Source organism: Heloderma suspectum, chromosome 3 (assembly GCF_057233095.1).
Source record: "Heloderma suspectum isolate Gila_16-S chromosome 3, 16-S_ref, whole genome shotgun sequence".
NCBI lineage: Eukaryota > Metazoa > Chordata > Lepidosauria > Squamata > Helodermatidae > Heloderma > Heloderma suspectum.
This window is the reverse complement of record NC_139460.1, coordinates 28213559-28238065: the sequence shown is the minus strand read 5'-3', so window position 1 is coordinate 28238065 and position 24507 is coordinate 28213559.

The following is a 24507-nucleotide window of genomic DNA, read 5'->3' as shown; positions in this document are numbered from 1 at the left end:
TGATAGGTTATGTAAATCGTCAATAATCGCAAATAGCGTTCCCTTATTTTTGCTGTAATCTACGTAAATCTTTACGTAGACTAGACGTGCCAAATTAAGGAACTAAGGAACGCAAATGGCGGCGCCCCATGTACGCGCTTTTTTTTTCCTTTCAAGTCACCCGTGATAGTCTACGTGATGATTTACATAGCCTATCATGGCTGATTTTGGAAATCTAGCCGTGATAGGCTACGTAAATCGTTATGTAGCCTATCACGGGTGTGTGTTTTTTTTTACTTTCCTTTTTTTTTCGTGGCCGGGGAGACGGGGCGCTCCTCCCCGGCCTGAATTTCAGCAGCGAGGGATGGGGCGCCTCCCCCCCCTTGCCTGAACTTCGGGGGGAGAAGCGAAGCGCCTCCCCCCCACCGTGAAGCAAGCTGCAGGACCAGGTAAGTCCCTTTCGTCCATCCCTACTACTCGCTGGTCCCTGGACCGCATTCAAGCCCCTCCCACTCTCAGCAAGCAGCCTGCACTCACCCCAGCAGCTTTGTTGAGCTCCGTGGTCATCATTTCTAAAAAAAAATAACATGGCAATCACAAAAATGTGCATTTTTCGAATGTGCATATTCTTATGTGCAAAATGTGCATTTTTGCAAAGTCACACAGCAGTGTGTGTACAAAAATGTGCATTTTTCATAATATATGCATTTTCACACATATGCAAATATGCACATTCACAAAATGCACATTTTCATGTGTGTACAAATTTGTACATTTTTTGATCACCATTTTATTTCTCAGAAAATGGTGACCACGAAACTCAACAAGGCTCCCGGGGTGAGTGCAGGCCATTCGCCAAGCATGGGCAGGGAGTGAGCAGGGGCAGGGGCTCAGTGAGCAGAGCATGGGGGTGCAGGCAGGAGCCCGTCCGCTGGATTCCCAGACTGAATCCGGTGCCTGTGCCATCCCTATCATTCCCTCCTCACTTCTCCTGCCCTGCATTTGTGGCTAGACAGTCGATTTCAGGATGGTGGAGCAGGGGAGGAGGCTGCCAGATGACACATAGGGGCGGAGCTCAGGGCTGTTCCACGCTGCCTATGAAGCAGCACGGAAGGGTGGGGGGAGATCGGTTCTCCACAAATCAACTTCAGAACGTGGGCTCTGAGGTTGGTTCCCAGAAAACCAGATATCCTATGGCTGTCTAGCTGCTGACTAGTGGCCATAGGATTGCTCCCCCTGGGAGCAAGGCTGGCTGGGGAATGCCGGGAGTTGTAGGCCTTTTCTCTGTTTAAACATGCATAGGATTGTGCCCTAAGGCTCCAGATGGGTCTCTCTGGGGAGGGCATTCAAAAACTGAGGGGGGGGGCACTACATGATATCAGTAATCCTTACAACACTGCAGTAATGTAGGACAGTATTAGTTCACCTGTGTTATTTATTTATTTATTTATTTATTTATTTATAACACTTCTTTCCTGCCAACACTTTTTCATCCTTTGGCAGATGGGAACTGAGGTTAGGAGAATAGTGGTCTTATCAAGCCTGACTAACGACTTCGTGAGCCTGAACCATAGACTGACTGGCTCAATATATTCATAGATATTTATTTGTTTTGATTACATTTATATCCCACCTTTTCTATAAGGAGTTCAAGGTGGCATGCATGGTTTATCTCACAACAACCCTGCAAATTATGTTAGACTGAGTGTGTCTGACTGGTTTAAGGTCACCCAGTGGGTTTCATGGCTAAGCAGGGATTTGAACCTGTGCCTGTCTTATCCTAGTTCAACATTTTAACTGCTATCCCATGACATATCTCAGTGAAATAAATAGGTAGCCAATTTCTGTATATTCTAGCAGGAATATTCAAAGCAAACAAAAATAAATATACATATACATATATAAGAAGAGCCATGCTAAACCAGATCAAAGGCCTATCTAGTTCAGCATTCTGTTGGCATAGTGGCCAACTAGCTGCCCATGAGAAGCCCACAAGCAGGACATGAGGGCAACAGCATCCTCCCACCCATGTTCCCCAGCAACTGGTATACAGAGGCATGCTGTCTCCGATACTTGAGGTAATATACAGCCATCATGACTAGTAGCCATTGATAGTCATATCCTTCATGATATAGTTTCCAGGTTCATGAATAATGACGACACTCAATTTGGGAAAGACACTTACGTAGACAAACCCATGAAGAACTCTGGTGTTTGGGACATTATCTTTGCATCTGAGGTAAAATAAAACCCAAAACAAATAACTGTACTGCTAGTGCTATCAAAGAGCCTCAATAAATTGGAATGCTGTCTTGAAGTCACCATATATTTCAAAATCTCTACATGAGATTTGTTTTATGGGGAAATGTTCCATCCTTTTAAGTTGGTTGTCTTTGATCTTAACTTAGCACAAGATTAATTGAACAAATCTTTCTCACCAGTGGAAATTATTCTTCTAGCAGGATGCCCAGTCTTGCTTTATGAGAACTATTAATTGGGAAATACATCAGAACAAATAATATTTGCAAGACAACTCCTCAGCCATGGCTTTCTGAGATGGAGGATGTTGACCTCCATCTTAAGTCTCACTACTTCCATTGGGACCCAGTAACAAACAATATGTTCATTTTTTAAAATAATGTATACATTGCTTTTCCTGCTTCCCAAAGCTGCTCACATGAAACATGTTAAGAAACAACAACGTCACAAATCATAATAAATAAAGTTTATACACTTCACAATGGACAGGGGCAATATCTGTAAATCTGACAGACTGGGTGGGGAAACAGTGGCCCACAAGATATTGTTGTACTAGAACTCCCATCATCCTTGAGCATTGGCCATGCTGTCTTGGGCTGAGAGGAGTCACAGGGCCACAACATATGGAGGGCCACCTACTCCAGCTATAAATGAAGGAAATGTGGTATAGTGGTTAGAGTGTTGGACTTGGACTCAGGAGATCTGGGTGCTAGTCCTCCATTTGACCATGAAGCTCATTGGGTGACTTCGGACCAGTCACTAAAAGTTTTGGAAGGAGAGACTTTCCAATGGAGCTTCTCCTTAGAGTTTACCATAGGATTCTGAAATTGTGTGTTCTGCTTGAGACCCTTTGGTAGCCTCTTTCCAATATTCCAGGCTCACTTCTTGAGCATCTCCCTTGGACTTGCAGATTGCCTGTGTGCCCTTGCAGGTCAAAGTGCATTCCTACACATATGGAACCAAGCTTTGGGACTCGTTTGCTTTATCAGGTTTCTCTCAGTATACAGGGCAAATTGATCTCTCTGGGCTCTCTGGAACAAGAGGAAACTCTGTCCAGGGAACATGGGATAGGCATGAGAATGGAGAGAGAATCCTGTTAGAAAAGAGTCAGAAGGATTGATAGTAAAGGCAGTGGAGGCTGGTGGCTCCGATTTCAGTGGGGCTGTGAATCCATTATGGGTTTCAGTCAGAACCAGCCAGAACTCTAAAGGAGCTATCCAATCTGCTAAACCCTACATTCAAAATAAGTCAAGCACCTTGGATAGCTCCTTTAGAGTTCTGGCTGGTTCTAACTGAAACCCAGAATGGATTCACAGCCACACCAAAATTGAAGCCTCCAGCCTCCACTGAGTAAAGACAATTTGACCCTGTCTTATTATCAGAGCTGAGACACACCAGCATGAGGGATGCCCATGCAGAAAGAATGGACGCCAACTGCCCAAACGTATAGGGTTCTTAACAAAGGGAACAAAGATCTCGATGGCTCAAACTGAACCTAGTATGGGTCAGAACAAAGGAAAATAGTAGTTTCATTCTGGGAATGAAAAGGAACCTTAGGAAGGTTCTTTGTCCCTTGATTAATTGCCATCTAGCTAGCTAGCAGAGTATGACATTCAAACTAAAATGTCTCATCAAGGGTGCTCAGGTAGTGCTTGACCTTGCTGGGATGTGGGGAGTCTTATTTATTTATTTATTTATTCATTCATTCATTCATTTATTTATTTATTTATTTATATTAATTGCCCATCTGGCTGGTCACCTAGCCACTCTGTAGCTTCAGGATTGGACCAAAATTTCCAACCAATGATATTGGCCAACTCAAAGGTACCCTCCTAGGTTAATCAGCTAGGTGGTGGCATGGCAATCAGGCTGGTATTTGCATGTTTCCATAGTTACAGAGAACAACCCTGGCAGTTTTTCAGGCTGGGCCTCCTGGAACAAAAAATGGATTCTTGAGCCATGGTGTCAGGGGTAATACCAACTAAATACATTGCACACCTTGCATGTGTCAGAAAGACAGCTTGTCTGAAGCTCTTCAACACAGAGGCCCCTTTTCTTTGTGACAGGTTTGATTTCACCAAAAGTGTTTCCTTCACAGCAAGGCTTGGGTGTGGATAAGAAGCCAGGTCTCCTCACACCAACATTTTAACCCCTATACCACAATGAATCTTTAATTTGTGCGGTTCTCATCCTTAAAAAACAAGGTGGGGTATATCTTGTAACTGGGGCTATGTCCAGATTCCTGACTTACAAGTCATGTTATCTGCGTGGCAAAGGGAAGGCAGTGTCTAAAGTGCCTAAAGAGCTCCTCCGTTACATGGAATTCATTGCTGGCCGAGGTATAAATGAACTGGATTTGTAAGTTGTTGAGTGGCTTGGTGTGGATAGATGAATGGCTCAGCCCTCAATCTGTATTGCACTGAGCTGTGTGTTTATTTTCAAACTGAAAAGCCATGAACCTTTGTGGCAGCCCCCTCCCCACTTCCTTCCCTAGGCATCTGCTTTAAGCATAGGAAACGGGGGTGGGGGGGAGGAGTATTAGATAAACCATTTCCTCGAGAAGTCTAAATCCTTTCTCCCTACCCAAGCTCAGCCTTTGCTACAATGAAGACATTTCTGAAAGGTTTAGCTGTAGAATGTTACATGGTGGAATGCCAGATATAGCTGTAGAAATATAACTGAACACACAAGGGGGAGAAGAAAAAGATACCCTTTTTCATAGTGCTTTAACTCTTATTGACAACTTTATATGACAAGATGACAGTCTGTTTATATATCCCACCCCCTCAGCCATTTTCCTCCTAACGCCTCCTTTTAAATAAAAACAGGACTAAGAAAACATATAAAAATGTGATGGAAAAGGACCTTTATTCTCCAGTTTGATTTTAGAACTTGTTAAAAGAACAAGATTACAGCACTAACCCATAGCTGACTCCAAACACTAGCAGAGGATATAAAAGAGCAAAATAATACACACTGTGGCCATTTGTGTGATAACTTCTAGGTAATCTGGACACTGTTGCAGTGACACCCAGGCTGGATCTATACTTACCGTCTTTTTTCGCTGCCAATGAGGTTTCTCTGCCCACCTTTCACACTACGCAGTAGCCGCCTTGAATTGGAACTAGAATTTCCCACTTCTGTGCTCCCACTTTCAATACCCTAATATCCTGGTATTTCCCCTTAATGTGCTCTGATTTTCTGCCTTCGCTACCATATCCAGTCGTAGTCCCCTCCCCCGCCTGTCCATATGCGGCGGTGTTTGTATTTCCCTCCTGTCCAATCACAGCTCTCGACGGCCCCATGTCTTCTTCTGGCTACTGATCTCATAGCTTCCTCAGCAGCCCCCATTTCCTCAGCAACAAGCAAAGGGCTGGATGTGCCCGTGCTTGTCTGATCTCGGAAGCTAAGTGGGGTTGGTCCCAGTCAGTGTTTGGATGGGAGACCGCCTGGGAACCAGGCTTCCTGCACTGAGCAGGGAGTTGTTGTATCCCTTCAAATGAGACTAAGTTTTACCACCTCCTATCCCTCACTCCGGATGATGTTGTTTTTAATTAAGTCGTTATCCTCGCAGAATTGGGGCTTCTCCGTGATGTCTTTTTTTCTAATTGAGGCATGATCTTCGAAGCTTCGAAGAGAGGAGGTGGTAAAACTTAGTCTCATTTGAAGGGATACAACAACCCCCTGCTCAATGCAGGAAGCCTGATTCCCAGGCGGTTGCCCATCCAACTACTGACCGGGGCCAACCCCACTTAGCATCCGAGATCAGACAAGCGCGCACATGAAAACAGCAGGAAAACAGCACAGCGCTCAAGTGTGAACAGAGCTTGCGCATTCGATGAAGCACTGCAATGGGGAAAATGGGTTAGTGTGAATCACATTTTAATGTGAGAGCGTTTAACCCGATGGGACACCGAATTCATTGTGATGGTGGGTGCAATGTAGATCGGCCCTGTGTTTAGGACCAGTTCACACAACCAAACTGGCATGGCAAGTGTGTGGGTTGCAGGTTAAACAGTGCCTGTGTAAGCTCTGCCTCTGCAGATTCTACAGGGCTTAAATGAAATAACTCACAAGGGTTTGAATTCAACAAACTTCCTTTAGTTAGAAGCAGTTATAAAATAATAATAATAATAATAATAATAATACAGGAATGGGCCCCAAGGAGCTAAATACATACAAATACTCTGTTCACAGAAGAACAATACAAGTAACAATCCCACTTAGTCCAAAGAGAAATATGTAAGGCCTCCTTGCCAAAACTTTGTACTTAGCCACTCCAACATTCTTAGCAAAGTCCTGGACACTTTAGTTCTTCCTCCGTGGATAGCTTTGATCCCAAAGCAACAATAGCAAATGATAAACTTTATAAACTGAAGCATGAAGGTCATAAGCCTGCAACAACAATGCAAATACATCAAATACCAAAGATACAAAAATTGATTTCCCATCCCCTTGCACATCAACCATTCACATATATCAGTTCAATTTACCGTATACAAGGTAATAAGAGTCCATAATGATTATTCAGCTCCCCTGCACAACAAGCTGATTGTTTATCTCCTTGCTATCTCCTGAATGATGACTCTCCCCCTACAGGGCTAAACCATCCAGTTCATGGGGGTTTCACTTGCATTTCCCCATGGATCATTTTGTTTGCTCTATATGTTGGTATGAATTCAAAGGAAACAAGGCCAACTCAGCCGAGTTAAAGGAGGTGTTAGTTACTTAGGCTTGCTACATTCACAGTGCAAAGCAATTCCTACGCATGTCTACTCAGAAGTATGCCCCACTGAGCTCAATGGGACTTACTCCAATGACTTTGAATAATCAATTCAACCAATTAATTGATGGGAAAAGCAATCATATGGATCCTAGGCAAAGTCTGGCAGGCCATAGGATAGTTCATATCCTGGGGTCCAAGCTCCCTGCCCACTCCCCTTCACAGCCAGCGTGGAGAGAACCTCACCAGCTGCCTCTCTAAGCTCAAAGCAACCTCAGAGAAGGGGGAAAGGGGGCGGTTCTGTGGGCAGGAGGGGAGGGGCCCAGGGAGCAGGGATATGAGCTATCCCTAGCCTTTCTCAACCTCTTTCCCTCCTCCTCCACAGAGCCCTAGCTAGACAGGCACAAAATGCCAATCTAGCAAAGATGCAGAGGATGCCCATCAGCCTCCGAATTCAGAGGCTGACAGGTATCTGGATAGGAGTGCACACAAAAGTGGTGTTCCCAATCAATTAGGGTAGAATGCATATAAAATGTGTTGGTTAATGTATATATTTTTTTAAAAGTTAAAAAAATGCATTTTTATGCATTTAAAAATTTATATCACAGATGGATGTGGAAGCAGGTTGCAACTTGTTATGAATGAACAAGGGCAAAAATGACAAGCATGAGAAATACAATCATCTGTCCATCCCTCGCTGTGACATATGCATACATGGTTGAAAAACAAAGCATGCTTTTTCCTTTAGAACTATAGGGTTCTTTCCTCATATGAGAAGGTATGCTGTCATTATGTATAGCAGCGCCTACAGTTTACAAGGCAACGTGCCTAGCAAAAATACAAAAGCTACAGCTCTCTTCATGTGTTATACCAGGTGAAGAGGCTCTATGGCCTAGGGTGGTGATCTGTCCTCCTTCACAGAGGACATTCCTCCATTTGAAGGGCCTCCAAAGGACTGTCCTCTGTTTTGAAGGTGTCCTCTGTTTGAAGGGCTGTCCAGTCCTGGACACTGAGCAAGGCACGCAGGTCACCTGGTCACAGTTTTCCCCAGTATGGTGAGATGGGCTGTAAAAAGGTAAAGGTGTCCCCAACCAGTCGTGTCCGACTCTAGGGTGTAGTGCTCATCTCCATTTCTAAGCCGAAGAGCCAGCGCTGTCCGAAGACACTTCCGTGGTCATGTGGCCGGCATGACTGAACACCGAGGTGCACGGAACGCTGCTACCTTTCCCGCCGAAGCGGTACCTATTTATCTACTTGCAATTTCTTGCTTTCGAACTGCTAGGTTGGCAGGAGCTGGGACTGAAGACGGGAGCTCACCCCGTCACGTGGCACTCGGGGCTCGAACTGCTGTCCTGCTGACTTTCCGGTCTGCAGTTCAGCGTCTTAACCACTAAGCCACTGTACTTCTATCTAAATTAGAATAATGATTTCTAAATGTGCATCTATGCTTATAAATCAGCATGTGCAAATTTTATGTAAATTGTTCCTCCTTTTGGGGGGTGATTCATAGGCGGCTACCCTACTCCATACATTAAAAGAGTAGCAGGACCGTGTGGCTAGCCAGTGGAGGCTAGTGACTTCACTGTCAGTGGGGCGGCAAGTCCGCTTGGGGTTTCAGTCAGAACCAGTCGGAACTCTAAAGGAGCTTCGCTCCTTTAGATTTCCAATTGGTTCTGACTGAAACCCCAAGCGGATTTGCTGCCCCACTGACAGCAGAGCCACCAGCCTCCACTGCTGCTAGCCCAACCCCCAACATAGTAGCCATTTGCCTGGCTCCGCTTCTAACCGCCACACGTTTAGAAAAGGTCTGAAGGGAGAGGTGACTGCACTCCTGCATGAATGCTGCTGTCCCCCTCAGACTTCTCTCAGATTGTGGAGGTTGGAGCCTGGAGCCAGGCCGGTGGGCAAAACGTCCGGGGTGGAGCCTGCAGTGCGGCTCTGTGAGTCTTTAGCCACCTGGAACCAATCTTCTTCACGTGGAGTACTGCATGAAGGAGGCCAATAGCAAGATGTGTGAAATGAATACAGATAGTACATAAATCAGCAATAGCACCGTTTGTACCTAGCACAATGCAACCGTATGGTCCAAGCATAACTTTGTTAGCTGAAATCATGCCATTTCCTTAGCTCACCAGTGATGTTTTACAGAGAATTATTGAGGATCAAGAGCTTCTTAACTGAGCACAAACACTTCTGAAACAGCGCGTCCATTCTGACAATAATTCCCTTGTGGAATGAGCTCTCCACGCTATCCCCAAGCTCATGAAAAATCAAAGTTCTTCTGTGCGAATAACAAATTGCAAGAGAGCTCCACTGAAATCTTGTTCAGGTTCGTGTGGCTCTGTTCTACATTGCTCGTATTAGTGCGCTCTCTCTCTCTCTCTCTGTGCCTCTCTGCATTTTAGCACATAGCTAGGGATGGACGAAAGGGACTTACCTTGTCCCTCAGCTTGCTTCGCAGTGGGGGGGAGGCGCTTCGGTTCTCCCCCCGAAGTTCAGGCCGGGGGGGGAGGCGCCCCATCCCTCGCCGCTGAAATTCAGGCCAGGTAGGAGCGCCCCGTCTACCCGGCCGCGAAAAAAAAAGTAAAAAACCCACAAAAAACACACACACCCGTGATAGGCTACGTGACGATTTACGTAGCCTATCATGGCTGACTTTGGAAATCTAGCCGTGATAGGCTACGTAAATCGTCACGTAGCCTATCACGGGTGTGTGTGTGTTTTTTACTGTACTTTTGTTTTTTTGCAATGGCAGCGGCGGCAGCCGGTTGGGAGACCGGCCGCCGCCCCCACCCCCGCCGAACCGCCGCCGAACCGCCGCCGGGACCCGCCGCCGAGAGGGACATTCGCCGAAGGTAAGTCCCATCCTGGGGAGGGGGGCGGGGGGCCGGCGGAGAATTTCCCCACCAATTTCGGGGGGCCGAATGCGTCGGCACTCGGCCTCCCGAAGATTCGTGGAGAAATTCTCCGCCATCCCTGCATAGCTCATATGAGAAACAACCAGTCCTGCAGGTATATAATTTCAGTGGCCTTATTCTCATTTTGTATCTGATTATTCAAACATTTTTAAAGGGAATGGGCATATTACTTTTAAATAGATGGTTGTGATCCCCATCTTTCTGTACTCTAATTTCTGCCAAGGTGGGGAAAATTCTGCAACCTGTGTATCTGATGCATATGTTTGCTTATCTGCACAATTGATCCTGCTTGTGCTGGTCATCAGGATGGACAGAGGAGCTTTGTGGCATACTGGGGTTCCTCCCCTTGTGCTCCAGACACCCTTTTGATCTCCCTACTCTGGCTATGGATCTTCCTAAATTCCCTTGCTATTACAGGAGCCCTAATATCCTCCTTTGCATCTGGATATCCTTATTTCATCCCACTGCTAGGCATGAGTTATATTTTTAGATTCTGGAAACAGACACCTGTGGCCATGAAGCACAACGATGCAAGTCACTGGATGTGAAAGAAAGCAGTAGCAGAAAAATCAATGAATGCTGTCCTGAAGCAGACTGTATGATGTACGTGAGTACAGAGGAGTTTTCCAAGGACAGGTTTGACTTGGCTGTACTCCTGTGTATGACGAGGACTTACAAAATCCCAGACCTCCTTCTGGGGCTTCAAAGGCTCAAAGGTAGGTGGGCCATAGAGAAGAAACCAATGGCTGGATAGGGATGGCGGAGAATTCCGCCACGGATTCTAGTGAGATCAGATTCTTTAGAATCCAGCCCCCCAGAATCCATGGCGGAATGGCTTCCTGCCCCCCCGCCCCCCCGCGGAATCCCCCTGGGATGGCACTTACCTGGGGAGGATGCGGCGGATGCGGCAGCGGCGGCGGTTCAGGCGGCGGCGGCTCTGGCGGCTGGTCTCCTGGCCGGCCGTGGCAGGGCTGCTGCCGCCACCATTACCATCCTTGCAGCCGTGATAGGCTACGTAAGAATTTACATAGCCTATCACGGCTAACCTCAAAAAAACACAAAAAAACGCAGCATACACAAATGGCGGCGGTTACAGCAGCTGCCATTTGCGTTCCCTATTTTTTGCTATTTACGTAACATAAAACGACAAAAAAAGGGGAATGCAAATAGCGTAGTGGACGCTATTTGCGTTCCTTTACTTTTCACCATTCTAGCCTATGTAAATATTTACGTAAGATAAATCGGCGATAAATCGGCCACCATTTGCATCCACACCAGGCCGTCCGTGGCCGGAAATCCAGCTGCGGACGGCCCTGGCCGGCTGCTCTGTGGCCTGGCCGTGGAGTGGAGCCAGCCATCGAGGATTCCGGAGGGGAGGAGTGGATCACCTCCCCCCTTGTCGAGGATTCCGGGGGGAGGGACGGAGCACCTCCCCCCCACCACAAAAGATTCCGTGAAAAGGTAAGTGACTTTCGTACATCCCTATTGCTGGAAAACTGATTACGTCTGCCTGGGTAATGCATGGATATTGCAGGGAGTGCCAGCGCCAGGTTTTGGAGGGCCCTTGGTAGGGATGGCAGAGAAATCTGCCATGGACTCTAATGAGGCCGGATTCTAAAGAATCTGGCCCCCTGGAATCTGTGGCAGAATGGACTACCCCCTGCCACCCTGTAGAATCCCCCCTGGATGGACCCTACCTAGTCATTGGCAGGTCCGGTCCGTCCAGCTGCCCTCCGCCATCCGCTGCCACTTCTCTTCAGATGCAAATGGTATCCAGCATAGCAGATGCCATTTGCATCCCTGCCTTTTGCTGTGATAGGCTATGTATAGATTTATGTAGCCCATCACGGCAAAAGGCAGGGGACGTAAATGGTGTCCGCTACGCTGGACACCATTTGCATCCGAAGACCGGCCGTGGCCAGAAATCAGGCAGTGGATATGCAGAGCAGAGCCGGCCGGGGAGGATTCCAGGGGGAGGGACGGATCACCTCCCCCCCACCGCGGATGCCCCCACCCAGAACGAGGTAAGGGATTCATACATCCCTAGCCCTTGGGGTAGATATGCTCAGTGGACCCTTCTCCTTCAGTGAGTCTAGTTTCTCAGCAGCATTGGTACCAGTGGTTGTGATCCTCTTTCTTGTCGTTTGCTATGCCCTGCTTGCTTGGAAGGCAGACAGCCAATGAGCAAACAGGCAGTAGCATACTGCTCCTTCTTCACACCACCACTGTTGTCTGGCTCGGAGTGAGAGGTGGGTAAACAAGCCAGTTGCAATAAACAGGTCCAAGAGACTTTTTTTCAGGGGGGGCCCTGCTTGGTTTGGGCCCTTGGCAGGTGCCCAGCCATGCCAACCCAGGGTGCTGGCCATGACTGCAGGGGCACATTAATAATGAATTCAGTTTTGCAGTATTGCTCACCAAAACCATCCATGATCAGGAAGCAGCAAAGAAGGATAGGACTGAGCACTTTCAGTAGGATTAAAAGAGGGAATGCCAGCAAGTGCAGTTCATCATACAGGAGTGAGAAAAGCTGAACTTGCAGAAATTCCTCCTCCTATACAAAAGTGCAAGATTTCCAGTTCCCAGGGAAATCTATGCATGTAGAAATCTACATGCATGGACTTTCCCCTTTTAGCAGATGTTCATGCATAAGATATGGGCGTTGGGGCTAGGGATGTCAGAGAATTCCGCCACGGATCTCGTGGAGGCCGAATGCCAGCGCATTCGGCCCCCCGAAATCAGTGGCGGAACGGTCTGCCCCCCCGCCCCCCCCGGGATGAGACTTAGCTGGGGCGGATCTTCCTGGCGGCGGCGGCTGCGGCGGCGGTTCGGTGGCGGCGGCTGTGGCGGCCGGTCTACGGACCGGCTGCCGCCACTGCCATTTCCAGTAAAAAAAACACAAAAAACAAAAAAACGTGATAGGCTATGTAAAGATTTACGTAGCCTATCACGGCTAGATTTTAAAAAAACACTGTGATAGGCTACGTAAATCTTTACGTAGCCTATTACGGCTGACTTAAAAAAAAAACAAAACGCGCGTACGCAAATGGCGGTAGCCATGGCATTCCTTATTTTGGCACATCTTAGTCTATGTAAACATTTACGTAGACTAAGATGGCGAAAATAAGGGGAACGCAAATAGCGTAGACGCTACGCTATTTGCGTTCCCCTTATTTTCGCCGTCTTAGTCTACGTAAATGTTTACGTAGACTAAGACGTGCCAAAATAAAGAACGCAAATGGCGGCGGCCATGGCCGCCGCCATTTGTGCACGCGCGTTTTTTTTAAAATTTAAATCAGCCGTGATAGGCTACGTAAACATTTACGTAGCCTATCACGGCTGACTGCAGGGACACAAACGGCGGCGGCTATGGCCACCACCATTTGCGTCCCTGCTAGCCAGCGGCCGGATGTCCGGCTGCTGGCGGAGCTGGCTGGCGGCTCTGCAGAATCCCTGCAGAGCACAGCCGGCTGGCCAGGATTCCAGGGGGGAGGAACGGAGCGCCTCCCCCCCCGGCCAGGATTCCGGCGGGAGGGACGGAATGCCTCCCCCCCAGCATCAGCATAATCCGCGGAAAGGTAAGTCACTTTCGTACATCCCTAGTTGGGGCTGGGGCAAGCCATGTGACCTGAGGGGCAAGCAAAGGGCTGGATGTGAGTGATCTTGTCTGATCTCGGAAGCTAAGCAGGGTCAGCACTGATTAGTACTTGGATGGGAGACCACCTTGGGAATCAGGCTTCCTGCATTGAACAGGGGGTTGGACTTGATGGTCTTGTAGGCCCCTTCCAACCCTATAGTTCTATGTCTATATACTCAACAAGCACTTCAAATTGTGCTCAGAACTAGACTGGGATCTAATGAAGGGCTGGGGGCAGTGGTGTGGACAACTGCCCTTTGATCACACACCCTCAACATGTGTAATGAGGAAAGACAGTTTGGTTTGCTTTTACATCTGGACTGCCTTGAGTAGCACACAAATCTAATTTCTTTCCCATTTATCCAAACTGGATAATCTAATACATTGCCTGAAGGCCAAATTAGTGCTGCCTTGTGAATGTTTTAATACCCCCTTCTCCCCATTCCTTCGAGTGATGGTAACTAATTAAGGCTCTTTGACCAGATGAAAAAAAGGCAGCGCTGATAGTTCCACTCAAATTGACAAACAGTTTAGCAAGAGGGGCTTTAGGTTCTCGTTTTGGTAGGGTTTGTTCAACAGATAATGCAGAGTTGTCTGAATATATAGGAACTTCAATGCAGTATTCTAAAATTCATGAACTGTAGCAAGGCATTGTTGGGTTTCTTTCCCCTTTAACTTGGGCTGCTGCAACACTGAAATGTAGTAGCAAGTCCAAATTTATTATTATTAAATTTATTATTTATTATTAAATTTATTAATCGCCCATCTGGCTGGTCACCCAGCCACTCTGGGTGATGTACAGCATATAATAAAACAGTTTAAAACAATAAAATTCTACAATAAAAACATTTTCTAAAATACCCTAACCCACCCCAAATGCCTGCCTGAACAACCACGCTTTTAATGCATGGTGGAAGCTTATTAAAGAAGGGGCATGGTGGAGTTCCCTAGGGAGAGAGTTCCACAGAGTGGGGGCCACCACAGAAAAGGCCCTCTCCCACGTCCCCACCAGTCTAGCTGTCCTGGCTGATGGGACAGAGAGAAGGCCATCCGAGGCTGATCTTGTTAAGCGGCCTGTCTGGTGCTGCTGGAGGCGCTCCTTAAGATAGGCTGGGCCAGAACCATATAGGGTTTTAAAGGTCACAACCAACACCTTGAATTTGGCCCGGAAAACAACTGGTAACCAGTGCAACTCCTTCAGCACTAGAGTGATGTGATCTTGCTGGTGACTGCCTTTAATCAGGCGAGCTGCCGCATTCTGTACCAGCTGCAGCTTCCAAAACATCTTCAAGGGTAACCCCACGTAGAGCGCATTACAGTAGTCTAAACGAGAGGAGACCAGGGCATGTACTATCGATGGGAGTAAATGGTCGGGAAGGAAGGGGTGCAGCTGCCGTATCAGATGGAGTTGCTACAGCGCTGTCTGGCTCACAGCTGACACCTGAGCCTCCATAGACAGCTGGGAGTCCAAAATGACCCCCAGGCTGCGGACCTGGTCTTTCAAGGGTAGCCGTACCCCATTCAACACCAGGTCAACATCCCCTAGCCTCCTCTTGTCTCCCACCAAAAGTACCTCGGTCTTGTCAGGGTTGTAAGCTAGGACCCCGTCTTTGTAGATAAGCCCTTCATCTATGGGACAGTAGTAAGGGTTAGGATGGCTAGGTGTTCTGTTACAAAGGACAGTCCTCTCTTTGAACGTCTGTCAGAGGACAGTCCTCTGTTTGAAGGCATCTATTTAAAGGATTGCCTAGTCCAAATCAGGTTTAGAGATTAAGAACCATAAGGAACTGTTAAAAAGGGGCCTTGAAGTTGTCTGTCAACAGTTAGCATCTCGTCAGCAAGCTGAACAGGCACCTGGTCACAGTCATCTCCACTATGATGAGATGCATCAGATTTCTATCTGAATTATAGTAATTGTTTCTAAATTTGCATTGAATGTTGCCATGAAATACCCAGATGGTGGGCCTTCTCTGTAGCGGCACCCACCATCTGGAAAATTCTCCCTTGTGTAGTTCAGGAAGCTGAAAACATGACATATTCAAATGCCTGCTGAAAACACACCTGTTCACCCAGGCTTTCCCTGGGCTGTAAGTAAATTAATTATGCTGCTCTATTTTACTGCTCCTTGATTTTCTTTTTTTACTGTTGTTGGTAGTGTTTTTAATGCTGTGTTTTAATGCTGTGTTTTAAAGTTGTGTTTTTAATATTGTATTTAATATTATGAACCTGCCTGCACTCAATATCCCAACAAATTTGGAACACTCAACAGTGGCCACAAGACTGGAAAAGGTCAGTTTACATTCCAATTCCAAAGAAGGGCAATGCCGAAGAGTGTTCAAACTACTGCACAATTGCGCTCATTTCACATACCAGCAAGGTGATGCTCAAAATCCTACAAGCTAGGCTTCAGCAGTATGTGAAGTGAGAACTACCAGAAGTACAAGCTGGGTTCCAAAGAGGCAGAGGAACTAGAGATCAAATCTCCAACATTCGCTGGATCATGGAGAAAGCAAGAGAATTCCAGAAAAATGTCTATTTCTGCTTTATTGACTATGAATAAATAAAGCCTTTGATTGTGTGGATCACAACTGTGGCAAATTCTGAAAGAGATGGGGGTACCAGACCACCTTACCTGTCTCCTGAGAAACCTGTACGAGGGTCAAGAAGCAACAGTAAGAACCAGAGATGGAACAACCAATTGGTTCAAAATTGGGAAAGGAGTATGACAAGGCTGCATATTGTCGCCCTGCTTATTTAACTTAAATGCAGAGTACATCATGAGAAACTCCAGGATGGATGAATCACAGGTCAGAATTCAGACTTCTGGGAGAATTATCAACAACCTCAGATACGCAGACGATACTACCCTAATGGCAGAAAGCGAAGAGGATTTAAAGAGCCTCTTGTTGAGGGTGAAAGTGGAAAGTACAAAAGCTGGTTTGAAACGCAACATTAAAAAAAACTAAGATCATGGCATCTGGCCCCATCACTTCCTGGCATATAGAAGGGGAAGAAATGGAAGCAGTGCCAGTGACAGATTTTATTTTCTTGGGCTCCAAGATCACCGCAGACGGTGACTGTAGCCATGAAATTAAAAGACGCTTGCTCCTTGGGAGGAAAGCTATGGCACACCTAGACAGCATAGTAAGAAGCAGAGACATCACATTGCCGACAAAGGTCCGCATAATCAAAGCTATGGTTTTCCCAGTAGTAATGTATGGCTGTGAGAGCTGGACTATAAGGAAGGCTGAGCGCCGAAGAATTGATGCCTTCGAACTGTAGTGCTGAAGAAGACTCTTACGAGTCCCCTGGACTGCAAGGAGGTCAAATCAGTCCATCCTAAAGGAAATCAACCCTGACTGCTCTTTGGAAGGACAGATCCTGAAGCTGAAGCTCAAATATTTTGGCCACCAAATGCGAAGAGAAAAGTCACTGGAAAAGACCCTGATGCTGGGAAAGATTGAAGGCAAAAGGAGAAGGGGACGGCAGAGGATGAGATTGCTAGATAGCATCACTGATGCAATGAATATGAACTAGGGATGGCGGAGAATTTCTCCCCGAAACTTCGGGGGGCCGAGCGCCAACGTGTTCGGCCCCCCGAACAAGTTTCGGGGAAAAATCCTCCGCCCCCCGCCCCCCCCCAGGACGGGACTTACCTTCGCCGAATGTCCCTCCCGGCGGCGGGTCCCGGCGGCGGTTCGGCGGGTCTTCGTCAGGGGCGGGGGCGGCAGCCGATCTTTCGACCGTCTGCCGCCGCCGCCATTCCAATAAAACTAAAAAAACCCCCCCGTCCCCGTGATAGGCTACGTGATGATTAACGTAGCCTATCACGGCTGACTTTGCAGATCTAGCCGTGATAGGCTACGTTAATCGTCACGTAGCCTATCATGGGGGCGTTTATTTTTTTTTAACTTTCGAGTTCGCGGCCGGGCGAGGCGGGAAGCCTCCCCCCCGGCCTGAATTTTGGCCGGGGCGAGGCGGGAAGCCTCCCCCCCGGCCTGAACTTCGTGGGGGAACAGCGAAGCGCCTCCCTCCCACCGTGAACAAGCTTCGACGAAAGGTAAGTGACTTTCGTCCACCCCTAATATGAACTTGAGCACACTCCGGGAGAGAGTGGAGGATAGGAAGGCCTGGTGTGCTATGGTCCATGGGGTCACGAAGAGTTGGACACGACTTAACAACTGAACAAGAACAACAACTGCTTTTCCCACCATTTTGTTGACTATGAGTGCTATTTAGGGGTGCACGAAAGCCACTTACCTGGTCTCGCAGCTTTTCGTGGTGGGGGGAGGCGCTTCGCTGCTCTCCCCCCGAAGTTCAGGCCGGGGGGGAGGCTTCCCGCCTCGCCCGGCCGAAATTCAGGCCGGGGAGGAGGCGCCTCGCCTCGCCCAGCCGCTAAATAAAAAGTAAAAAAAAAAACCGCCCCCGTGATAAGGCTACGTGACGATTAACGTAGCCTATCACGGCTAGATTTGCAAAGTCAGCCGTGATAGGCTACGTTAATCGTCACGTAGCCTATCACGGGGGCGTTGGTTTTTTTTTAGTTTTATTGGAATGGCGGCGGTGGCAGCCGGTCGAAAGATCGGCTGCCTCCCCCGCCCCTGACGAAGACCCGACGAACCGCCGCTGGGACCCGCTGCCGGGAGGGACATTCGGGAAAGGTAAGTCCCGTCCTGGGGGGGGTGCGGGGGCAGGGGGGTGCGGAGAATTTCTCCCCGAAACTTGTTCGGGGGGCCGAACACGTTGGCGCTCGGCCCCCCAAAGTTTCGGGGAGAAATTCTCTGCCAACCCTAGTGCTATTCCATTTTTTCTAAGGGATTCTTGACCACAGTAGTAGATATAATGGTCACCTGAATTAAATTCGCCCATGCTTGTCCATTTTAATTCGCTGATTCCCAAGATGTTGATGTTCAATCTTGCCATCTCATGTTTGACCACCTCCAGCTTACCTTGATTCATTGATCTTACATTCCAAGTTCCTGAACAATATTGTTCTTTACAGCATCAGTCTTTCTTTTCACCACCAGACACATCCACAGCTGAGTGTCCTTTCAGCTTTGGCCCAGCCGCTTCACTCTTTCTGGCGCTACTTGGAAATACCCTCTGCTCTTCCCCAGTAGTATATTGGACATCTTCCGACCTGAGGGGCTCATCTTCCGGCATCATCTCTTTTAGCCTTGTGATACGTTCCATGGGGTTTTCTTGGCAAGAATACTGGAGTGGGTTGCCATTTCCTTCTCCAGTGAACCACATTTTTTCAGAACTCTGTGCCATGACCTGTCCGTCTTGGGTGTCCCTGCATGGCATAGCTTATGGCTTCACTGAGTTGTGCAAGCCCCTTCTCCACAACAAGGCAGTGATCCATGAAGGGGAGATGTTATTATATTCAGTAGTATATGTACAGTGCCTTGCATAAGTATTCACCCCCCTTTGACTTTTCTACGTTTTGTTGTGTTACATCCTGGAATTAAGATGGATTTAACTGTCATTTTTACCATTTGATTTATACATGTTTAACACTTTGAAGGTGGAAAATATTTTTATTTTGGCACAAAAGTTAATTAAACAAACACAAACTGACATTTGTGGGTTGTATATGTATCCCCCCCCCCCGAGTCAATACTTGGTAGAAGCACCTTTGGCAGCAATTACAGCTGTGAGTGTTTTTTTGGTAAGCCTCTACCAGCTTTGCATATCTGGATGCTGCAATTTTTGCCCATTTTTCTTGGCAAAATTACTCAAGCTCTGTCAGGTTGGAATTGGATGGGGACTGTTGGTGAACAGCATTTTTTAAGTCTTGCCACAGATGATGATGATGATGATGATGATTGCATTTATATCCCGCCTTTTTCCTCTTGCAAGGCACCCAAGGCGGCTTACATTATCCTCCTCCTCTCCATTTTATCCTCACAACAACAACCCTGTGAGGTAGGTTGGGCTGAGATCCTCAGTCGGATTGGGGTCTGGGCTTTGACTGGGCCATTCTAAAGACATTCAGGTTCTTGTTTTAAACCACTCCAGTGTAACTTTGGCTGTGTGTTTAGAATCATTGTCCTGCTGGAAGGTGAACCTCCGCTCCAGTCCCAGGTCCCTTGCAGACTGAAACAGGTTTTCCTCTAGAATTGCCTTGTATTTGGCTCCATCCATCTTGCCCTCAATCATGACCAGTTTCCCAGTCCCTGCTGGTGAAAAGAATTCCCACAACATGATGCTGCCCCACCATGCTTCACTGTGGGGATGGTGTTCACAGGGCGATGAGCACTGTTGGCTTTGTGACACACATAGCATTTTGTGCTAAGGCCAAAAAGTTCAATTTTGATCTTATCACACCAGAGAACCTTTTTCCCACATGTTTGCTGTGTCTCCCACATGCCTTTTGGCAAAATCCAAACAGGATTTTCTTTTTCTCTCTCGCAGCAATGGTTTTCTTCTCACCACTCTTCCATAAAGCCCAGCCTTGCAAAGTGTGCGGGTGATAGTTCCCCATGGACAGTTTTTCCCATCTCAGCTGTGGAACTCTTCAGCTCCTTCAGAGTTACCATTGGCCTCTTGGTTGCTTCTCTGATTAATGCCCTCCTTACCCGGTCACTGAGTTTTGGTGGATGGCTTTCTCTAGGCAGAGTCGTGGTTGTGCCACATTGTTTCCATTTTGTAATAACTGATTTATCAGCGCTCTGGGAGATGTTAATAGTTTGGGATTTTTTAAGAACCCAACCCTGATTGGTGCTTCTCCAGAACTATATCCCAGATTTGTTTGGATAGCTCCTTGGACTTCATGATGCTGTTTGTTTAGATATGCTCTCCAACAAACTCTGGGGCCTTCCAGAAACAGGTGTATTTAATCTGAGATCATGTGACATTTGAATTGCACACAAGTGGACTTCATTCAACTAATTATGTGACTTCTGAAGGCAGTTGGTTGCACCAGACCTTATATAGGGGTGTCACAGCAAAGAGGGTGAATACTTATGTAATACATACATTTCAGGTTTTTATTTGTAAATCATTTTGTAAAATATGTAGATTTCCCCCCCCCCCTTCGATATTATGGACTATTTTGTGTAGATCAGTGACAGGAAATCCTAATTAAATCCATTTTAATTCCAGGTTGTAACACAACAAAATGTGGAAAAGTCAAAGGGGGGTGAATACTTATGCAAGGAACTTTAAATGCCACAAATACAAACTTCATGTATTTATTTATTAAATTTCTTAATCACCCATCTTGCTGGTCACCCAGCCACTCTCGGTGATGTACAACAGTACAATTTAAAACAGTAAAATTATACATTAAAACCTTATTTAAAAATGCTCCAACCCACCCCAAATGCCTGCCAAATAACCAGATTTTCAGTGCATGGCAGAAGCTCATTAAAGAGGGGGCATGGTGGAGTTCCTTAGGGAGAGAGTTCCACAGAGTGGGGGGCCACCACAGAGAAGGCCCTCTCCCTTGTCCTCACCAGCCTAGCTATCCTGGCTGATGGGACAGAGAGAAGGCCATCCGAGGCTGATCTTGTTAAGCGGCCTGTCTGGTGTTGCTGGAGGTGCTCCTCGAGAAAGAACTAATGGAACCACATAGGATTTTAAAGGTCAAAACCAACACCTTGAATTTGGCCCAGAAAACAACTGGTAACCAGTGCAACTCCTTCAGCACCGGAGTGATGTGATCATGCTGGCAGCTGCCTTTAATCAGGCGAGCTGCTGTGTTCTGCACCAGCTGCAGCTTCCGAACCGTCTTCAAGGGTAACCCCATGTACAGCACATTACAGTAGTCTAGATGAGAGGAGACCAGGGTATGTACTATCGATGGGAGCAGATGGTCAGGAAGGTAGGGGCACAGCTGCCGTATCAGATGGAGTTGGTACAACACTGTCTGGCTCACGGCTGACACCTGAGCCTCCATGGACAGCTGGGAGTCTAAACTGGGCAGCAGACCTGGTCTTTCAAGGGTAGCCGTACCCCATTCAACACCAGGTCGACATCCCCCAGCCTCCTCTTGTCTCCCACCAAAAGCACCTCGGTCTTGTCAGGGTTCAGCTTCGGCTTATTCCTCCCCATCCGGCCACTCACCATCTCCAGACAGGGATCCAGACAGGGATTCCACTGCCAACCCTGGTGAAGATTTGAATGACAGGTAGAGCTGCATGTCATCCGCATATTGATGACACCACACCAAACCTCCTGATGATAGCCCCCAGTAGTTTCACATAGATGTTAAATAGCATCGGGGAGAGGATGGAACCCTGTGGCACCCCACACATGAGCGGCCACAGGTCTGACATCTCCTCTCCCAGTGCTACCCTCTGGTACCTGCCAGAGAGGAAGGACCGGGACCACTGTAATACAATGTCTCCAATGCCCATCCTCTCCATATATATATATATATATATATATATATATATATATATATATACACACACACACATATGCAGTTTTTATGAACCCTGTCTCCTCTTTCATCCTTTTTTAAAGGCAATGCATGTCTTCTTTTTTTGCACTGCGTAACCGGACACCCTAGTGAGGGTTTTTTCTGCCTACAGTTGCTGTGACAAACCCTCATCTATAGCCAAAGGGAGAACATAGGTGACTAGTTCTTTCTCTGATTCCATTAGTTCTTTTTCATCACTGCAATAGCTTGAGACTATGGGTAGCAGGGGTGACACAATTGCAAAAAGAGCATAGGGATGTCTGTCAACAGAGTTCTGCCACAATTTGTGTTTGCAACCCGAGCTGCAGGCTTTTCCCCAAACTCCAAGAACCTTTTTTGCCCATTTTTGTGCAGATTTCTGAGCACTTTATGCAAATTATGGCTGAGTTATGGCTGTGGACTGTGGGAATGCTGTGGACATCATATACCTCGACTTCAGCAAAGCTTTCGACAAAGTGCCCCATGATATCCTGATGAGCAAACTAGCTCGAAGTGGGCTAGATGAAACAACGATCCGGTGGATCCACGGTTGGCTACAGAATCGGACTCAAAGAGTGCTTATCAATGGGACCTTCTCAAACTGGGGAGAGGTAACGAGTGGGGTACTGCAGGGCTCAGTCCTGGGCCCAGTGCTCTTCAACATTTGTATTAATGACTTGGAGGAGGAGGTGCAGGGAATGCTGATCAAATTTACAGATGACACAGATTTGGGCAAGATAGCTAATACCCTGGGAGACAGAAACACAATTCAAAGTGATCTTGATAGACTGGAGTGCTGGGCAGAAAACAACAGAATGAAACTTAATAGGGATAAATGCCAAGTTCTGCACCTAGGAAAAAGAAACCAAAATGCCAGTGTGGTGTAGTGGTAAGAGTGTTGGACTGGGAGCTGGAAGATCCGGGTTCTAGTCCCTACTCGGCCATGGAAGCTCACTGGGTGACTTTGGGCCAGTCACACACTCTCAGCCCAACCTACCTCACAGGGTTGTTGTTGTGAGGATAAAATGGTGAGGAGGAGGATAATGTAAGCCACCTTGGGTTCCTTGCAAGAGGAAAAAAGGTGGGATATAAATGCAATAATAAATAAAATAAATAAAAATGCACAGTTACAAGATGGGGGATACTTGGCTCAACAACACTACAAGTGAGAAGGATCTTGGAATTGTTGTAGGTCACAAGCTGAATATGAGCCAACAATGTGATGTGGCTGCAAAAAAGGCAAATGCTATTTTGGGCTGCATTAATAGAAGCATAGCTTCCAAATTCTGGGAAGTACTAGCTCTCCTCTACTCAGCACTGGTTAGGCCTCATCTGGAGTACTATGTCCAGTTATGGGCACCACACTTGAAGAAGGATGCAGACAAGCTGGAGAGGGTTCAGAGGAGGGCAACAAAGCTGATCAAGGGACTGGAAACAAAGCCCCATGAAGAGAGACTGAAAGAACTGGGCATGTTTAGCCTTGAGAAGAGAAGACTGAGGGGAGATATGATAGCGCTCTTCAAATACTTGAAAGGTTGTCACAGAGAGGAAGGCCAGGATCTCTTCTCAATCATTCCAGAGTGCAGGACATGGAATCATGAGCTCAAGTCACAGTAAGCCAGGTTCCAGCTGAACATCAGGAAAAACTTCCTGACTGTTAGAGCAATACGAGAATGGAACCAATTCCCTAGGGAGGTGGTGGGCTCTCCCACACTGGAGGTGTTCAAGACGAGTCTGGACAGCCATCTGTCAGGGATGCTCTGACTTGGATTCCTGCATTGAGCAGGGGGTTGGACTTGATGGCCTTGTAGGCCCCTTCCAACCCTACTATTCTATGTTTCCATGATTCTATGAACTTTCACAAATTGCTCAGAAATTTGTGCAAATTGAGGAACCTGTAGAAATAAAATGCACAACATACCCAGAAAATCCGTGAACTGGCCCAACTCACTGCAGACCGAGTCAGGCACTGCAGTGGGAACTGAAATGAAGTCCAGAGTGGTGGGGGGAAACGTAGGAAAACTCATCCAATTCCCTCCGCCCCCAATGGATTCTCTGACATCCCTAAAAAAGTGTGAATTTGTGGCTATTTCCAGACAGAGGCAGGAAGGTTCAGGTTACAGTCAGGTCTAAATGTTTGCCTAGGATGGGATTAGTGGCGCACACTTTGGGCTTGGCTTGTAGCATGCTTGCTAAAAGGGCTGGCCACCTTGCTTTAGACAAGATAAGACTGTACCCGGTGGGGGGGGGGAGCTGTAAGGCCTGCGTGGCTGCCTCATAGTTTTTGTGAGCATCTTGGTAGCACTGGGAAACAGGTAGGTGTATTTAGTGTAGACTCCACAATGAAAGGGAGCTGTGACATAGACATTAGTGAGGCATGAATTACACCTGTTTATTTATTTAAAATATTTTTCTACTGTCCTTTATCAGATATGATTTCAGGGCAGCACACAACATATGCAAATCACAGTACAATACAAGAAACAGAGTGTCATAAAAATGGGGGAGAAATTAGTTTGGTTCGCATTTATAGTAAAAACCTGACCTAATTTGCACTTCTCAAACAAATGTGTGAACTGGAATGCAG